General features: G+C 39.8%; 1 long non-coding RNA gene across 1 annotated transcript; it reads right to left on the bottom strand.

Annotated features, from left to right (window-relative positions):
- Window positions 1–9,307: 9,307 nt before the first annotated feature.
- Window positions 9,308–15,404, bottom strand: LOC149268831 (uncharacterized). Its single transcript, XR_016270279.1, has 3 exons — window positions 15,109–15,404; window positions 14,763–15,019; window positions 9,308–10,089 (listed from the first exon to the last, which is right to left on the bottom strand). It is a non-coding gene; the product is annotated as an uncharacterized LOC149268831 (long non-coding RNA).
- Between the last annotated feature and the right edge of the window lie 5,593 nt (window positions 15,405–20,997).

The following is a 20,997-nucleotide window of genomic DNA, read 5'->3' as shown; positions in this document are numbered from 1 at the left end:
ATTCGATGTCTTTATTCTCGGTGCCCCACAGAAAGAGGTTGGAGTTCACTTGAGGCACGCGTTGAAACTCAATAAGAAATCAGAGCATATGCGGCATAAACATCAGATGAGTATTTATTTGTTTTCATAGTGTTTTACTTATGTTGTTGTCGTTTTTGCTTGTATGCCCTGTACTGATTGAAAATGGGTATATAAGGTTGAAATAGTATAGATCCTATAAGGTAGAGAGATTCTTTTGGAATAGAAAAGGATTATTGAAGGGATAAGTTTTATCTTAAACGAGTTTAGTCTAGTGCGCCCAGCACTTGTTCAATATGGGTGTAGAAGTCGTGTGAAGTTGTAACCCTACAGAGTGTATAAATAGTGAAGGAGGTTAAAGAGCAATGGGCATTATTCTTCTTTGTTTTGCCTTTGATATAAATAGTGTAAGTTTACATTTTAAGTGTAATATCTTCATTTCTAAGTTGTTTACAGGGCATCTTCTAGCTGGTGCAGCTCTGCTGATTCATTCTTGCTTATTATATTTTTATTTTTTCGCTTGCTTGTCTCGACTTAGACGTTTGGCCATATGGCGCTCATCGGTTTTGGGAACCTGACGTGTGTCAGTGAAAAGTTTTCGTGTTGATTTTGTTTTGGGGTTAATTTGTTTTGCGACTCTATTAATTGGCTTTGGCTATGGACTGCCTGATCGCTCGACTGCCCCTCGTGGGCGTCCGAAATTCTATTTAAAGGTCTGGCATTTCAATGGAAAAAAAGAAAATAAACTTAAAACCAATTTGTTTGGCTACCTGTTGTCGCGGCCTCGCGCTCTTAATAAATGAGTCTTCGGACTTCCTGTGCTCGACTCGCCGGCCAATCAACGGGTGCCATGTTTGATCGCACATTAATATCAATAGCTACACCCCTCCGATCGCGACCCTGGTCTGGTCACTCGCCTAGTGTTAACTAGTTGCATGTGTCGCTCGTTAGTCTCAATGGGCCGTGGCATGTCTTGGCTTGAGGGTTATATAGCTACGTAGCTGTATACTTATGTACATATGTATGTATTGCTAGCAACCTACCATATTACGATGCCTGGGAATGGACTTTGCTTATTCTGTTATGAGCATTTGATATATTTTAATGGATGCATTAAAAGAGTGTTGCCTAGAGAGTCTTGCCTAGCGCAACTCGTTTGTATTATGGGAAATAAAAGGAACTGAGTTAATGTGAGGAATAACAGATGAGAGAAAGTTGAAGCAACAAATAAATTGGCAGAGAATTTATTACTTACACTTAAAATTAAAATTTAATAACAATTTAGTCAGAAAGGATAGAAACTTGAAAAAATATTGTATTTTTTGATTTTTTTGATTTATAAATTCAAATTTTTCTGATGAAAAATGGATACAAATTTAAAATATTATTTTTATTATGATAATTAATTTATTATTTAAGTTTTTACGTGAGGAATGTAAAACACATTTGATTTGATATTACAATATCTAGCTATGCAGTTGTATACAAAAACTTTTTTTTGATAGTTTAGTATCTGTGGTAAGAATGTCTAATTAATTATGTAACATAATTAGTTACAAAATATAAGAAGTAATAGGCTGAATATTTTTTCAGATAAAATATTTGTATTTTTTTTTTTTTTTTTTAGTTTGTCAACAAATATATGAAAATATACGCCTATTTTGTACAAAAGATTCGTTTATCTCTAAAATATTTCCAAGTTAAGGCGTGCAGGTTCTCAATTAATGTCAATAGTTAAGGCTGTTATTAAGTTAATCATCTAACACGAACCGTCTATTAACTCGCCCCACTTGCTAGTCAAGTACGATCCGCGAGCAAGCGCTTATCCGCATGTTTATCCCCAGCTTTTGTCTATTCATCAGCAATGAGCGACAATAGAAAAAGTTCTTCATTTTGTGGATAATCATAGCCCACATATATCCATATCAAACCAATCTGTGGGAAGACCGTATGCAATACCTTCTGCTGTCGCCACTTAAGAACCCCAGAAACCACACAAAAGGCGCCAAATGACGAAACGGTTGCAAATGCCCGAAAATACGTCGTACACTCGCCAACATAAATAGGTCTTTTGTGTGCGAATTGAAAAGTGTTTTTTCTTTCACTTTTTTTTGTTCTTTTTTGAGTATGTCACAATATAAACGACTGATACATGGCAACGGATTATGCTTGAGATTTCGCCTGACATTTCCTGCCCAATTTGAATGAGAAAGTGTTTCAATTCAAGTTGCCCGCTCGTTCGGTCGGCATTGTTGTGTTCACTTGAATGGGATGGAGATGGAAGAAATCAACTTGGACACGCAAATGCGCCCCCTTTTTGATGATGCCTCTGCTTCAATTAACGCCCACGATTTGTTAGGGTTGCCAAAGCAGCGTTTAATTACTCGATTGTTGAGAATTTAAATAAATCGAGTATATATTGAGTTATGTGTGGGAAAGAGCTTCACAACTTAATTATCGTGTTAATTGGAATTTATGCTGGGAACGAGCTAAATACACTGTAACAAATTGCAAATGATTAAATGACCATAAGATCAGAATGATATAAGTCTAATATATATTTATATGTATTAATAATCAACCAAGTGAAATCTAAATTTAAAAATATTAATTGTTTTTATAATTGTTTTAATCTGTTATTTAGTGCACATATATTAATATAATTGGAAAACAAAATCAAACTTAAATTCTTAAAAATAGAAAAAATATATACATTTTAATCCTTAAATTTCTCCCGTTGCTAAATTAAATTGCAAGAAAACAATTCTTAAATTGAAGACAATATTTATTTATATATACGTAAATATATCTGCATGTGTATATTTGCGTCGTTTTTGGCTAAAATCATTTGCTTGTAAGGCTGCCAGGAAGCAAGACTTTAGCAGCTGGCAGCTTGAGCGATTGTCCAAAAAGTTGCCCAATCATAGGCAAAGTTTGCCACGGATATTTGTGCACTCATTAATTACGCAGGACTCAAGGCTCACCATTATTTGGGTGTTAATTTCAAACTTTCATCGATTGCCACACACACACACACCCACACACATACATACACATATATGTGTATAACCTTATTTGTGCCACAACTCCTTGTGTAATTGAAAACCAAAGGCAAAAAACAACAATGGCTGACTATATGGCTGCTATGTTTGTATGTATGTATGTATGTATGTATTTGTATGTGTGTGTTGTCCTGCCAGCTAATGCTATTTGCGACCGCAGGATATTAGTTATTAATGAAGGCAGGATTGGGATTGAGTAAGTGAGTGTATCTGTGGGTGCGTGTGTGTGTGTGGGTGTATCTCCCCAGTTGGTCTCATCAATTTTTGCGCTATTTAGGGTTGCCAGCTCCTTCATCATATCATCTTTTGCATTTATTTTGGGTCAGCTCTTTAAATTTCCTTCAGTATGTTAGTGCTGCGTCTCAGCTTTGAGGATGATGTATCTGTTTTTCGTTTCGGAAATGCATTTTGCTTACATATGTTTGTCTGTTATATAATTTGGCTTAGACATTTAGCCAAGATTTGAATGGCGCCCATCTATCAAATTGCTGTCCACATTGAGCTGCGCAGCAACGGGAATGTGAGCAGAATGAAATGGAATATAAATATATATATACATATGTATGTACGTATGTGTTTATATATAGATATATATGTATGTGTGTTGATAAAATTTTGCTGTGATTATTAAGTTATTATTATAGATATTAATAATTAACTAATATAATAACATTTGAATAAATTTTATCAGAAAAAAAATCGGATATCTAAGAATAATTATATATGAAATATATATTACATATCGTACAAAAATCATATTTAAATAAATTGTAACCAAAAATAAAATTTGTACATTTAATATTTATATATGAATATATGAATATATATGAATATGTTCTCAATTTAAAAAAAACTATTCGCATATTTGCTTCATCAAATCAGTTCCGTTTTTCCTTGAACACGACAAAGTTGTATTGGGTCTTAAAGAGTTGCGACGCCATTTCCTGAATAATATATCGATCAAACTCCGCCTACCACACCACTCACACACTCACTCACTCACTTGCTCATTCATTCATGCACACACACACAAGCACAACATAGCGCCATACAGCGACGCAAACTCATCCAAACGACAAACACCAAATGACGCGCGCTGTCAAAATAATATTAATGCGCGCGACCATTGAAAAGAGTTAAGGCGAACACGACGAATCGTAGCGAAAGAGTTTTTCACTCAGATTTTCGCCGCACGCACACAGATCGATAATGTGCGCTCTCACCCTTTTTTGCTCAGACACACAGCCACACACACACTTGTGCGTTGAGATATCCTTTCACTTTCGAATGGGTGCATAAAAAACGAGTGAACAAAGAAAAAACTCACTCAATTGCTCGCATATGTGTGTGAAGGGGTACGAGAACAAAAGGCTTGCTTTCCCCTTTCAGCACGCACACGCAAAGAGCACGGCGAAGAGCGAAACAGTGTCGCAGCGAATTGAGTAGCCAGTTAAGAGAGCGTCCCCCATTGGATGCAATGTAGTGTGAGTGTGTGTGTGAGTGTGAGTATGAATGAGTATGAGGCGGCAAGTCAATGGCCGGCTATATATGAGCGTATATGTGTGAGCGTGTGTGTGCGCGCAGACGACAACGCAGACGGAGACGGCATTAAAAGGGTTAAAATTGCCATGTGCGTTCGAAAGAGAGCGAAAGTGTTAAAGTGGAGCACATGCGTTCTCGTCATTGTTATGACTGTGCATGTGTGTATGTATGAGTGTGTGTGTGTGTGCGTGTGAGTGCTTGTTGTGGCGTGTATGTGACCGTGTGTGAGTGCTTGCGAGTGAGTGGGCGGCCATATTTGTTGTAGTCAAACTTAACGGTTTGTTGTGGTCGGCAAAGCTTTCAGCAAAATTGTGTTGTGTCTGAAAGGGTGTAATAAATGGGTGAGTGGGTGGCAGCTATGCTTAAGCTTTGTTTATGTGTGTAAGTATACTGCCCTTTAGTTTACTTACTGTTTTATTTACGTGCTCTGTTTGCTAGTGGCCATTTGGCCAGACTGTTCTGTTGCCCTTTGCTGTGTCTCATTAAATTGATGAGCATACATTAGGGGATTCCCTTCTCCTACCAGCTCGTTTTCCTTGTTTTCGTGTAGAATAGGAGCCTAGAACGGGTTGTGCTCAAATGACTCATAATGTCAGCACATTGTTCGCAGAGCAGGTCTTGCGCAAAGGATTAAATTGCAATCAGTTCTCACGGCATGCAACGTTGCGGGGGCAGTCACACACACACACACACACACACACACATAATTCCTAGGAATAACAAAGAATGAGGATAAGCTGAAACGTTGACAATGTAAAAGGGAAGTAAAAGGTTAAAAAGACGACACAAATAAAAGACGAAGGTGTTGCCCATAGAAATGAAGAAGAATAGAAAAGGCAAAAGAAAAATAAAAAGGATACAAAGTCGCTGCACTTGCCAGCGAAAGGGTAGCTAAGGGTTACCCTAAGGAACTGGTATAGGGACAATGATTGAAATCGTAAGCGCAACGAATTGAGCTATGTGCTATGAGCTATGAGAGAGGATCCCGGACGGTTTTGATGCCAGATCGGCGATATGATATTGTGTTAGGGCGTGTTTGGGTTAAAAGTTAAATGGGAGTGCGAAGCAGCAGACGAGACAGTAAACCAGGTTACTTGTTTGGAGAAATAACAAATGACTTTTAAGATTTTATATTTTTCCAGCGAATTTGTCTCTTATTTTTATTTCGTTTTTATTTTTATTTTCTATTATTTTTTGCGAAATATATTTCCGCTGTATTTTTTATTTTTGGGATAAATATATGATATTGATTTCTTGAATAAAAACATATCTTCTTCAAGGATGCAATCTGCACGATGTGGCAATACGATCGCAGTGTCCGGTTTATTGTTTGCAGCAGCAAAACTAGGACACTAGAACACGTTGTTGTTTTTGTTGATGATGGTGCTGATGATGATGATTACACAGGCGTATCCTGCATGTGTGTACGCTCTGCGGTTTCGATTTTCATTGTGAAAGTGAAAATGCAAACGGATGCACTTCACTTTGCTTTGAATTCGATTCGTGGCTCTCGTTTTTAGCATCAATGGAAAGCAACCTCGGCCACGTCCTCTATTTGCGGTCTGAGCGTGTCTTTGTTTTGGCTCAAGTGGTTTCGTGTTCCCTTTCGCTCGCTCTCTCTCTCTTTCTTACTCTTGCACTGTATTTACTCTTGGAATTTTGGTTCATGCAATTTTTGCGCATCTCTTGCGCTTTGTTGAACATTCTCACAGGTGTTTCGGTGGCTCAGGCACAGGTTCTATTTGCTGTCCAGTCCCACAGATTTCCTTTCACTAAATGCGGCAACTCCTATGGGCCTATGAGTTGATCCTTGTGTCCAGCAGAGAGTATAGGTCATTTTCCCAGGCCTTTTTCACTAATGTTTTTTTATTCTGTATTTAAATTCTAGCAGAGTCTTGAGATCCAAGGCATTTCGAAAATATATCTGTTTGAGTCAAACTCAATTAAATTTCCGATCTTAAGTAATATGCGTTGATTAGTATAGATTGCTGTTCTGTGAAATGGGCAGACATATGAAGTGCATTCCTTCTCGTCAGGCATTTGGTTATTATAAATGAACTAAGTGAAAAGTTGTCGGCCTAATGCGAGTTGGCATAGCTGCGTTTCGTATCCCCCAGTTCGGCTCGTATTCCAGCCATTTTCAGCTGCCAGGCACGCACTCAAGGTCAAGCAAAGGTGAAAAATGTGCAGCGCAGATGAGAGCGAAGACGTTGCTCGCCCCTCGACTAGCTCAACCGGGAAGGAAAAAATATCATTTATTTAAAATACTCCAAGTGGCGCGCATATGCGTCCGCCTCCATCCCTTTGCCCCTGCCACTTGCCTTTGCACAGACAATTGCTGCAGTTGTGCTGCCGCCGCGTTGCAAAGGAAATGAGACATTTGCTTGGGGTTTTGTTGTAAAAAATATTTGAACTTTTTAACATTTGAAATGCAGCAGGCGGCGAGCGAGTGAGGCACGCTTCCCCGATCCGGAAAAGAGTGGGGCGAGTGATCGCGATAGGGGAAGTCAACCAATTGCAACGCCTAAGCGAACAAAATGAATGAATTGCTGACAAAAATAGCGCCCTGCATGTATCCCAAGACATTTGTATTATTTACTTAGTTTTCCTCTTAAATTAATAGAGGGGACTAGCACTTGGGGTTGGAGAGTTGCCAGGTCGAAGCTCCTCGAAACATCCAATCAGTGGAGCCAACTAAAAACTGTATCTGAAAAGAAACTAAATGTTGGGGTGAAGTTGTATGAGACTCGAGAATCGTAATGAAGGAAGTTGACTTTTTATACCCTGAACCCAATGAAAATGAGAAATAGAGTATAGTGGCTTTGGTAGAATGTTATGTAATGGCAAAATCCTTAATATATCTATTAAATATATATATCTCCTTCATATATCTATTATATATACATATATATATATATCTATTTTAGGATAAGGAGATTCTATTTAGCCCCAACTGTTTAATGTTACCGATTAGAACTTTGTCAAGAGCTAGTGTTTAAATTTCGCCTATTTCTTGGATACCTTGGATACCATCTCCAAATTTGACTTATTTAAGGTCTGTTATTTTCTAATCGTAGTTAATATGTGAATGACTTTCCGTTTTGAGTGGTATTCCTTCTTCTAAAAATCTATTTGATTGCGAAGGAGTAAATCCGAAAAAGTAAATAAATTGTGTATATTTGAAACCCAAGATTAATAGTATGCCTCTTCTTATTTGTATTATCTAAACTCGTGCTAGTTACTCAGTATTAAATGTTTTGATTTAGGTAAACAAACTGCGAGTCAAATTCAACTCACTTAGATTATATTATCCTTTTTAAGAATGTGTTGTGAAAACGCGACTAGGCGTCAGTGGATCCATAAACCTAAAACAGCAGCGAAAAGCGAATTACAGATGTTAGAGAGGAACTACGCCAAGTTTGTTGTGTCATGTGGGTCACTTAATGTCGCGTTTAACGTTTGCTGGAATGCGTAAAGCGTTCAGCATAAAAAAGTAGTTCAGTGAGGTAGTTGCAGACGAAGGCGGAGGCAGCGGAAGGCAGCGGAAGGCAGCAGGAGCAGCAGGAGCTACTAGCTGGCGACTAATTTGCGGCAAAGTGTCGAATGCGTGTGTTGGTGCGTGTGTGTGGTCATAAAAGCGCCATGCCCTGCCTTGGCGCACAGAATATGGCCGTGGCAGGATAACAGGGACAACACTTACGAGTATTGCGCGTGTAAGCGAAAAAATGCCTTGGAATGTCTGCAGTTGATTGCATTTGTGTCCTTTTTACGATTCGATGACACTTAGCGCCTAATATCCTTTTTAGGGCCCAAACGCCTAGTGGCCAATTTTTATTTCCTCAACTATTTGGACTCTGTGCATAATTTAAGCCTCGATCTGTCTTCGCTCCCTCTCCTTCGGTTTGTTTGTTGTGCCCAACGATTTATCACCAAAAAGTAAAGAAAAAGAAACGCGTCGCAGTTGACACTTGTCAGCTGCCCGTCAATCCTTTGCAGGTTGCGCACAGGATGCGTGTTGTAATGTGAGGAGACTGTGAGTGCGCGCAAGTGAAAGTGTTTGTTTTCCCACACCCAAACACAAAAAGACACACTCGCACACACACACACAGGCAGAAGGATGCAACACTTGCCACAGTTGCGGCAATGCGTCATGGGAAAGTGAATGCGCATCCTTGCTGCGCGAGGGTTGACTGTGTGGCTGCTGCATAAAGGATTCTCATTACGCTGCAAAAAAAATGGAATAAGGAAACGTAATGAAGAGTCGCAATATTTGATATCATCTTGTATAAGTCAGCAGCAGAACGCAGATATCGATAAATAATCCCACAGTAGAGGAAATATACGTCTGCCTAATGATACGTGCAACTGCACGCTTCATCTACTCGAAGTGGGCGTGGCATTCGGAAATATGTTGAGCTGGTCAAGCGCTGAGATTATGCAAGTTGAGTGTACAACATGTGGGAGCCTAGAGCTGCTTAAGGCATCGCCCGCTGCGCCCTGCGCCCTGCGCCGCTGCCTTCCATAGAAAACTCATGAGACGCTCGTTAAGAGCGAGGCCCGAAACAATGGTCAGCCGAGGCGAACAAAAGGGATCTCGCAGCTGAGCTGAGTGAGGGCTCATCATCATTAATAATGTGAAACATGTTGCGAAATTTTAGAGCACTTCTTAAACCTTTTTTCGCTCCGACTCCAGGCTACAGACTGCATACTGCAGACTGCAGACAATATGGTCAACAGACAAAAGCAATCGAACATAGCCAACAGACAAAGGATTCTCATCTTCTTGATGTTTAGAATTTTTTGGCCAGTTTCTTATTTTATTGTTGTTGTGTCCTTTTTTGTGCAGTGTCCGGCGCAAAATGGCTTCGTATTACTTGCTTTTGCGGTTGCAGCTAGCCAGGGCAGAGGGATGCTGCAAGATTGCAGCTGCAGCCGATTGAGTTGCCACACATAGCAAATGTCAACTGGACTGCGCTTCCTTCTGAACAGCAGCAGCAGCAGCAGCTAACAATGGAGCCACTGTCAACCACAAAACTGGCAGGTTGACGGCAGCTTATCTGCATCTCATGAGCATTTTTCCGGCTCTGTGTGTGTGCGGGTGTGTGTGTGGGAATCCTTGAAGTTGTCTGCCATCTGATACTTTCCTGCCATACGCTAGATTGAACAGGTCTTCGCTGTGCATTTGTTGTCTTTTGTGGGGCGCTAAAATGTCAAATGATTCTTGTCTTGATTGAGCTGCTTGCCGCTGCTTATCGCTGTGATCGAGATCAGGGATCCAGGCTCAGGTGTGTCGATCCACAGTAGCCCAGGTCTCTGTTGGCATCTAGTGTTACAGTTCGCCAATTATCTGCATCTGAATTGTCTTAATTGCTAGCTAAATTCCCAAATTCCTAGTAATCCAGTTGTTCACTTCCATTTCGAGTTGCTTCTCACGTAGCTCAAGTCATTTGCTCTTAATCAATCTGCACTAAAAAAGGTCAAATGAAAGAATGAAAAATTGGAAATTGAGCCGGACAGTGTGAAGGGAATGAGATGTGCATAAAGTGCATATAAATGAAATGGAGAGTAAATTTAGTGAATATGATATGGGAAGCATGAATGGGGCAAAGTCTGAGAAATCTCTCTATCTTTAATAATTGAAGCGATTTCATTTTATATCAATTGCATTTACTGTATAATAAAGCACACACCCTTTTGCAATAAGTCAACAATCCATAGAGATAATGCGAAAAGTATTGAGAGAATTGATAAATCGAATTCGAACCCGAACCACGTCAACAACAATGCACAGAAGTCGCATTACACATACTCCTAAGTGTATTACAATCGTGCAAATAAATTTCGCCCGAGTCTCGCTGACGGGTCAATCGGCAATCAGAGAGCGGGAGACGAACCTGCGATAACACCATGGGGCATGTCTGTAGAGACGGACGGCGGTGAAAGCAAATGCATTTCCGGCTCTGTTTACTCAATTGCAATTCGTCGTGAGTACTCTGACTGATACTGATAAGTTTTCAGAGGCAAAAAAGAAAGAAATTAAGAAAAAGAAAAAGGAATGCATTTGTAGATAATGCAACGAAATATTAGAATAGAAATTAAAATGTTGCTGAACTTGGCCCCTTTGTTGTGTGGGTGCTGACGATGATGACGTTGAGAGCTCTGCGAGCTCCGAGAGGTATTACGTTGGGTCTTATCATGCAAAGTGACTTTGGTGATTTGGTTAGGTCAAATATTTTCGTATTAGCTGTCTAAATTTACTCTGTGGCGCCAAGTGGAAGTCTTTGAACCCGCCTGGGAAGGTGAACAGCTTGCCCCCCTCCCTCTCTGTGTGAGAGACTCAGTGCGTACTTCAAGTGTTCGGTTTGAGCTCATTAAAGCCAGCTCATTGTCGAGTGTCCGGCGGTAATCCCTTTTCTTCCTACGATTTTTTCTCCTTCATTTTTTTTTTTTTTTTTTGCTGCCCGGAACAAATCTCTACAGACATAGCCGACCCAAATCATGAGGCGTATAATGCGCTCTCACAGGATCCAAAAACCCACGCATCGGATGTGCAATCTTGCGCAAAAGGATAACAGAAATAATAACCATATGGACCAAGTGAAGAATTCAAGCACTCCATCCAGCACTGACCTGCTGACCAGCCTGGGCATGAGAAGTGAGAAATTAGGAAACCCTCAGTGGAATCAAGCATGCAAAATGTGTCTGCCTGCCCCTTAACAACAAGTTCAAGCGTCAGAATAAAGCGACTAAGGCATTGTAATTGATCACCATGACTGACTAGAAGATGCCCTGTAGATGACTGAGATACATGATAGATTATATTAATTTTTGTGCAAATTTGTTTTGTAATTTATATCAAAATTTTAGAATGCTTACTGCAGATTTAGAAATCAAGTTAGCTTAATATTTGAAAAGTGCGTCACTATTTAGATTCAGAATTAATGTTTTGGTCAGGTATGAAAATATAAAAATAACTATAGCATTATAAATAGTTAGAGATTATAGCTAGACAGACTTTATTTCAAATATAACCCTTTGTAGGCCATTTTCGTATTTTTTATTTAAATTCGACCTACAAGGCAATATCTGAATATTTGAATTATAATTTAAGATTTACGCAGGCTATCAACACTACATTTAGTTATGAGAAAGAGGAGTTGATTTAAAACCCCAATTTTTGTAGACTATATAGAAATATAGCTACAGATATATGAACTTAAATAACAAGAGTATAACTTCTATATCCAATTAAATTGAATAAACTTCTCTACTTGATCATTTGTATATCTTAATTTTCATCTTCTTGCATTTGTTACATACTTGTGCTCAGCACTGTTTGTTATTTATCTATATCTGCTACATACACTCTTCGAGATCTCATACAATTCCTATTTGTAATTACTGAGTATGCCCTTCAGAGCGTTTCGCAATGTTTACAGGGTATACAAAACTCATATGCCTCGCTGAATTTTAGTTGTACACATATTTTTAAAGCAATTAACTATTGTTGAGTGTGTCTCTTCTTGTGTGTGTGTGTGTGTATGTGAGTGTGTGTGGTTGGGTGCTCTGGCATCCTTAATGCGTAACCTGACACTTGGGTAACTAGGCACACATAAATCAGCGTGCAGCGCGGAGCACCTCAACTGCTCGATAAAAGTGAAACCATTTCCGGTGTGTATCAGCGTGGAGTCCTGCGACTTTCGCTTTTTAAATCGCGGCGTTTTTCTACGATTTCCACATCAGAATGCGGAACAAAGGCGAATTGGACGACGCCCCTCGTCGATCACATTCAAATTTCACTTCCGTGTTGCAGGTCGCCGCGATATTGAATGCGCCAGGTAACGATAACGATCAGTTATCGTATTGCACATCGATATGGCTGCCGACAGGGGGGGCGTGGCCGAGGGGCGTGCATTGCGGCTTGATTTTTCTGGTTACTGTGTCCGCGAGTTAAGTGAAAGTATTTGAGTGGGGCAGCAGAAGAGGCCCGCATAAGTCAGCCACCTCAGTAGCAGCGACAACTACGGCAATAACTAACTGCCACATCCGGCGTGACATTTTGCTCTAACTACCCCTCCAGCTGCCGCTGGCTCTGCCTCTGGCTCTGCTTTGACCACTTAAACTCCGCATCGAGCGCTCTGAGAGATGATGCCGCACTTTCAGCTGAGCCGCTCTAATCAAACATAACTAAATATTTCCGCATATTGTTAATCAATTTTTATGCAACAAGCATCGAGTCACGGCTCTGGCTCTGGCTCTGGCTCTGGCTGTGGCTGCCCCTAGCTGCCCATCTAAGTGGCCTCTAATTTATGCCACATGGAGGCGTAACAATTGCGAGCCCAAACAAATGTCCCAATGGCAGCAGAGTTTGGTATTCAAATGAATATTTGTCCATTGTTTAGCCAAATTTCCATTGGTGTTGTTTGCTAATTGTTTTTTTCCCCGATTCGTTGGAATTTTATATTCTTTTTATTATGTTTTCGACTACTATTGTGGGGTTGTCATGGTCAAGGAACGCGGGCGTGTGCAGCAAAGGGAGCTAGGGCGGAGGCTGTTGCTGTGGATGCGGGCGACAAACATTGAAAAAACCTTTCCAAATACATATAATGAGCTATTAGATAAGAATTATGCAGACCTGTGAGTTCTTCCTCTTCTATGTTCCAAACGAGAATATAATAAGGCCTTTAAGGTATTGAAATGTTCCAAGCGGGACTCTTTATATATTATGAAAGATTAAAGACTATGTAGTAAACCCTAAAATAGTCTAGAAAGCAGTTATATGATTGATGAGCTGTTATACTCACAGTCAAACAAGTTATTGAAAGCTTAAATCAAATTTCAGTTTTAAGTGCTCATAGTCAAAGTATTTAAAATACAATTTATTGATAATATTATCAGATGAACAAGGAAATATTGTGCTTAAATAATTTTAATAGGAGTATATTTGATTTACTATCTAGTATATATATTTATATTTATTTTAAATATACCTTATAAATCTATTTAATTTGGATTCTTGTGTATATTATTTAACTAATTTCTGTTTATATAAATATTAAACATTGCTTTTATATACCGCTAGTTTCATGCTGGTCTTATCAGTAAATTCCATATGTTTTAGAAAAATAAGTTTATTTTTGTACATCAAATGATTATAAATATCATTAATCATTATTATTAAAAGAAATATTTTCCTATATTATATATGGTGATTGACTATCGTTCTTTTCATCTGTTCTCACGTACAATCGCTCAAATTGAAATATTAATTAAAAGAAGAAAAAAATTAAAGGTTTTTTCTGATTTTTGATTAGTTTAATTTAAATTAAATTCAATGTTTCATTTCACTCTTCGTATCTATCTTCACCACTTTCCCACTCCATTATTTAAATACTCCTTTTATTTAGTTAGAATTACCCCTAAAATATGTCAAGTACTGCAAGTGCTCACATAGCAAAGCAAGTCGAGCGGCGCATTTAACATGTTGTGTAGTTAAAGGAAGGATCTGCTGAGCGAGCAGGACATTGCACAATGGGTAAAACAAAGGGATGCCGATGTCGCCGACTTATTTTAGAGCAACTGGCTGGCCAACTGTGTAAACAACAAGTGCAGCAAAAACAAAGCGCGGCAGACAAGGACATCAGCAACAGGACGACAAGTGGCGTCGCAGGAAGAGGAAGAGGAAACTGAAGACCCAATTCGAGAGCGTGTTTGTGTGTAACCTAAGTAAATGTGTCTGCTGTTTATGGAGCAGCAGCAGCAGCAGCAGCAACTGCAACAGCAGCAACAGAGTCGCTGATTGCAGCCGGATAACCACATGCGGAAAGGTCCTGGCTTCCTGTCCAAAGCTGGCGTCAGGGCAACGCGCACGATTTGTGCCAAATTTGAAATCTGCAGAAGAGAATTTAGCAACGGATTTGCTGCTGTTTAGCAGCAGGTCACGTCGCCAGCACTTGGCCAATAGCTCGAACTTCGAGCCCGGTTGCTAAGCCACTCAGCCCACTGTGCACACACGTTCGGCAGGCCAGGCAAGCTGTTGTTGTTTTTGTTGCTTCTGCTGCTGCTGCTGTTGCCCAGCGACAAATTGAGTTGTCACCTTGCGGCATTAACATAAAAAATCGATTCGATGACAATTCTTACGTGATATTATAACAAATTAACAGACACGCATGCGAACATGATTATCCCTTCTATCCAGAAGCAGTGGCTGTCCTTTGAAGCTTGGCCGCCAGCGGCATCCTTTTAGACCTCTGGGTTTGCATAATTTGAGTGACAAGTTGCCCGATTCGGTCATCAATATCTTGAATAGAGAGCAGTTGCCTTAGATGTGCCGTAATCCTGCCGCCAGCTACAAATGCACGCAGCTCCAAACAATGTTGGGAACAATTTGCAAAGGACTAGTCAGAGATATTTTCAAAGACATTCAAGAAAAGGCATACAAATGATTAGCTTGTATTTTCGATCAAATTATGTAATATCACTGTACTATATATATATCCACTATTGGTTGCCAGACTAAGAGATCAGCAAACTACGTTCTAGACAAGGTTAGATTCGCCATCTGCCGATGGGTTAGGGCAGATGATGAAAGAAGAGTCAATGACTGTTGATCCTCTGAATGCGCCTTTCATTAGGCCAAGTTGAATAACTAGAACGCCTTCGCATGACGAGAATATTTGACAAAAAAAGAGAGGAATAATAAAGTATAAAAAAAAGAAGAAAATGAGAAATTTGTGTGGAAAACTGTGTACAAAAGTTTTCAAGGCATTGAAAATTCTTCAACTGCAGTTTTGTGTCTTTTGCACAAGAACAAGAAATAATCTGCAGCCACAGCAACTGAAGTGGAGGCTCTGAATTATGATTAATGAAGGCTGGCAGTCACAGCAGAAACAGCAGCAGCGGCAGCAGCAGCTCGGTATCGGCATCAGCAAATTTGGCCAACTGGCTGAGTGTCCTGGCCAAGTGGCAGGCCGAATTTTTAACGACGCTCCAAACAAAGCCAAAGGCCATTGACAAAAAATAGAAAAGAAAAATAACTATAACTGACTTTCTATATACAATTTTTGGTTGTTTTTTCTGTTTTGTTGAAGATCATAAATCATGCGCTTTGATTAAAGGACACACACGCAGGACATTCGAGCTGACTGCGTAGGTGCTGCTACTTGGCTTTGATTAATTGTTGGCCCAAAGGATTGGCCGTTAAAAATTGCAATTCGGCGCGCCTGTTGACAAGTTATCCTTGCCGATTGCTAGCTGTGTGGCCAGCGTGGCCTGCGTGGCCTGCATGGCTAGCCCCTCCCCATTGAACTCGGTCGCCCTCGTTATCCTGCTGTCAATTGTCGCTCAGCTGTCAACGGCCAATCAGTGCAATTTACAGCTTCATTTTTGCAAATTTACAACGACGAGGTGGCCTTGTTGACAGCCCAGGACAACAACAGGGACGACTGCTAAACTGGATGTCCTTCAAGTTTGACTTGAAAAGCTGCTCATGCGTGTGCAATGCGATACTTTTTGAGAATTTCAAATGCGACTTTGGGTCTGTTTTTGTTGGCTTACTTTTCTAGGACTTCGGCGCGACCAAACTAATTGCCAAACAATTGCGCCTGATTATCCTGTCAGGCGTCAAGTATTTGTGAGGTTTCCACGCTTTGTTTAATTGGATTTGCCTGCGCGCTGCGGACATGTGAGTGACATCACGTCGTCGCCAAAGTCATCAAAACGCACCTTTCCACAATCGTCGAGTCAATTTTTTGGCGCCGCAAAACAAGCCACCCATTTGGGTGGGCTGGACTAACAGATACCCTCAGCTGTGGGCTGAACTGAATTGAAATACGCTCAATCTACGTTTTCTTTACGAGAAACTCATCTTGGTCATTCTGCAGACAAACGGATTGATGAACAGATTGAAATATGAGCAGATATATGGATATTTATAGTTCTTTATGCTGTGTTTAGCTACAGGCTGAATTTTCAGAGAATCACAGAACAGCTGAACAGATCGAAATAGAATTATATATGGGTATATTCCTATCCAGATCGCCTCAGCTGTTCATTCTGTTCCAGAATATAGAAACTTGGTGAGCTCCTGCACTACAGCCAATATACCCTGTGAACTCATTTTCAATGGGTTCAGGGTATAAAAACGCACGCAAAACGCGCCTGGCCATGAACGGCCATGACTGCGATCTTATCAGCGTTCTCCTCGACTACAGATCTAATATATAATTATGCGAAGCGCTATGATCAAGGTACAAACATATAAATAACAAAATTTGGCTTTCGCTTGCCTTCACTCGATCTGATTAACCCATTTCATGTTCTATTTATGTTAATATAGAAAAGATCCCAACCCAATCACATAATTTCATTTTAATCTACTTTATACTTTTTTGTTGATGCCAAAAGCTAATGAGTATTTCGAAATTTTTATGGACTTGTTGTGCAGCTCAGAAGATAATGAATCTCTTCTATAATAGGATTTATTGTAGACTTCATATGCTATAATATAATATGCTGATCTTGTGTTGCTGTCGCGTGTTGTTTTTTGTTTATAGTTCAAAGTTTGAGATGCGAATTAGACACTTAAAAAACGATGATGCTACCTGCACAGATAACAGACAGATTGTTGATCTGATTTGATCTTTAGAGATATTCTACAATAACAGAAAACAAGAATACATAAGAAAGTTAAGAAAGCGATGTTCTTAAGTTACATATAAAGTTCGCATAATTTGCACTGTGAAATACATTTTAGCAAATTCTTGAACTGATGAAATATGCAATATTTTGACAAATATTTACTTTATATTGATCTCTATGGTTCTTAGAAAAACAAACCTCTGATAAGACCCAAACTAAACTTGACAGATTTGAATTTACTGCAATTCTCTTTTTGCATTTGACTTACTTGGCGTAAAACAATAGAAACATTGAATCTGATTGTGGCATATCAAACCAAAATATGAATTTTATTACACAAATTTATGTTAAACAATCTTAAGAAGAGATAAGAAAGGATAAGATGCCACAAGCATTGATGGTATTATTGTACAAATTAATTATATTAAATAATTAAACAGATATGATTGTTCATATAAATTTTAAATGTTTCTGAACTAATCTATATCTATAATATTAGTATATGCAATACTCAAAGGAAGATAATTTAAATATCTCAGATCAATCTACATATAGAATCAAAACTCGGCTCTTATCTAGGTTTCCTTGAACGCCACAAAGTATAGCTATGCTTATGTTGCAAAATCTTTAGCTTAAATTTAAATTTGTCTTGAACTCTTACTCAATACTGCTCATATGATTATAAACGCAACAAGAATTGGGTTAATTATGCTCCCATGCTTTCGTTTTGCTCAGTGTTTCCAAGTCGTGGTCTATTGATAAGCCCTGCCCCTACACGCAAGAGCTGCTGCTGCCTTGCCTCCCTCTCGCTCTCCCTTCGCCAATTTCCGCAGCATGCAACAGTCAGATCTCTCGCGCCATACGGCGTACTCTTTGACACCGAAAAGGAGGATTTTTTGCGTTTCGCATTATATTTGCAAATTTTGCCGAATAAGCATAGGAGAATCGTTGATAAGCAACTGGTTGACTAAATGCGGCCCGGGTGCATTGCTCGACCCGACGATAAGCAGCATCAAGTCCTTGATCTTGAGTTGCGTTTCTAGCCGCTTAAAAAATGAGAAATAGCAGAATCTGCGTCTACGGTGGGGGGAGCGGCAGAGGCATGGGGCTGAGTATCGCATTCCAGTGTTTATGTCAGATGCAAGAAATAGCAACAAGGCAGCTGATAAGAGACCCACCTCTACAAAAAATGGAAACCGTTAAACACAAACGTTGCCGCTGGCTACCAAATTGATAAGAACGGTAGCCAGCCTGCCTAATTACACAAGGGGGACACATTTGCATCTGTTGGGCCGATAAACGCACGCAAGGGGCAGCTGGATGTGGATGTGGGTGTGGCACGCGTTGGAGTTGGCCCGAAAGCCGCTTAAGCAGAGCAAATGTGGCAGCCACTGTGTCAGCCACTGTAGCAGCAACAGCTGCTCGAGTTGACAGACAGGCAGCCACCAAGTGGCAAAGAAATCCTACAAATTACGTAGGCCGCTTAGACTTGACTGCAATGGCCATTCACCTACACAAATATAGAGAAATCTGGGCGCGGGATCAATTCTGATTTCCAAAAGAAGCATCGTTAGATCTTCACAATAAACCAGCTCGGGCCTAAGCCGCTCGTTATGTCAGCGTACAGGAAGTTGAACAAATTGCATAAAAAAATCTACAAAAATTACAAAAGGAGGCCAAGGGCCGAGGGCCGAGAAACCAATAGCCAACTTCTTTGTTATTGCCAAAAAAAGAAGGAAAATATATAGAGATATTGATTGAAAAAATAATAAACAGTTAAGGAAACAGATGAATTGGCCGGAACGGAAGCAGCTACAGAAGCAGGACTTGATGCAGTCGGATGGTTGCCTCATCTATAAGGTGTAGTCAGGGAAGTCTCTTTTGTAACTCTACTAAACGTAGAACAATCGGAGAGTCTAATGCGTAGAGGAGCGTAGCTGATGTAATATGTTGAGAGCTGAAATGTATATTAATACAAATTTGTAAAATGATACAAATTATTCGAAGTAAAGGAGAAGGAATATACTTACTAGCAAAGCATTTTTAGCTTAAATATATTTATTCTATTTATATAGAAGTCATAAATTGGAAAATAAATTGGAAAAAAGAATATGTATATATACATATATTATATGTGAAAGTCTCTCAAAATAGTTCAGCAAAATCCTATTAAAATCAAGGAATAAGTGACCAAATGCTATCTGATTCTCTGTGCAGTTGTACGAAAATATTGCTGTTTTTATTATCAGCTGAATTTTTTAGAGACTATAAACTACTTGATGGGAGTAAATTGTCATTTATAATGAAATTTCTATTAGTTTCGTTATGTGTTATTCTATTAAATATATGTATTATATAGTATATACAACTAAAATAATATACAATTGTATATTTATTTTATATTCTATAAATTTCACACCAAAATGTAATAAAAGAGTCTTCAAAAATCCTTTAACTAATACAAAATGTGTGAGTGTAATGGAATATTAGCTTTTAGCTTCAGTCCGAAGCTTCCACATTGTTAAGATAAATCTATATATAAATAAGATATTTTATTCATTATTTCCCTAGCGAGTCTTACATTCACTCCTTTGCTGAGCACATTTTCCCAAACCCAAAATCCATTCTGATCGCTGAGCGCAATTGAGCGACACGCGCGGCACTTCCTAGTGGGACTAAGCTTTAATCCAGAGATCAAATGCGGAATCCGCGGAACTAGCGCTTGATCTGTGGCTGCTTATTGCGCCACAAATCTGCAGATCCTGCCAGATCCTGGCGCTAATCGCAGCGCTCGCTAATCGCACGCCTTAAGTTAACTATAATCCAACATGATCCACTTCACGATCGGCCGCTCGACGCGGATGCCTCGGATACCTGGCCGTGTGTTCCTGGCCAACTGTTTTTGCTTAATCCCCGGGCTTTAACTTTTTGCACTCGCCCGGATTATAATAAAAATTTGAATATTGCGACAATTATTTTTTGCTGGCTCGGCAGACGCTTTTACCTCTTTACTATGCAGCTGACTCTCCGGATTAGTCGAGCAGACAGCGAACGAAAAAAAGAAACGAAAACACGTTGCGCCTACCTCGAGGCGGATTAAATTTTTTTGTTCACAACAAAAATAAGTCCAGTGTTAAGCACGGCGATTAGAGCTTGATCCTCAAGGGCCGTGGGCGTAATATTGATGGATTTTCCTCTAAATCCGTCGGCTAATCTCCGGCTTAACGTGCATCGCGATTTTTTTCGCGACTGCAACTATTTTGTGTTTTGTCTAGTTTTTTTTCGCTAGAAGGCAACTCGGTCTGTTGACTGACTGCGCGAGGATCATAATTATGGAATTCCTAAACAAGAGAGCCGAGCAGCGAGTGCGCTTAGCGTGTGCTACCTGTAAGCGTGGATGTGGGCGTGGGTTACCTCTTTGCCAGGTCATCGCGGCCAGGTAGCCTGGCCTGGCTGCTTGCTGCTCGGCCTGGAGGTCAGCGTTTGGCAATTAAGAAGTCAATTTTCGACCAAAAAATAAAATAAAATAGAAGACAAAAAGATTGTGAGACAATGCAAAAAATGTGCTAAAGCTGAACTAAATCCGGCTTAAGAATGGGCCAAGTTTTGCGTCATAAAACCAAAGACTGCCTCAGGCCACGTTCACTACCAACGAGAAGCGTCCCTCTCTCTCGCTCTGCCTCTCTCTATAATAAATAGAGTCGCATTTGCTCGATCACAGAAACGCTGCCCCGGA

This window comes from Drosophila arizonae, chromosome 5 (genome assembly GCF_054131065.1).
Source record: "Drosophila arizonae isolate 15081-1271.41 chromosome 5, UAZ_ARI_1.0, whole genome shotgun sequence".
Classification (NCBI taxonomy): Eukaryota; Metazoa; Arthropoda; class Insecta; order Diptera; family Drosophilidae; genus Drosophila; species Drosophila arizonae.
The sequence above is the reverse complement of the archived record's forward strand: the minus strand, read 5'-3'. Positions and strand labels throughout refer to the sequence as shown.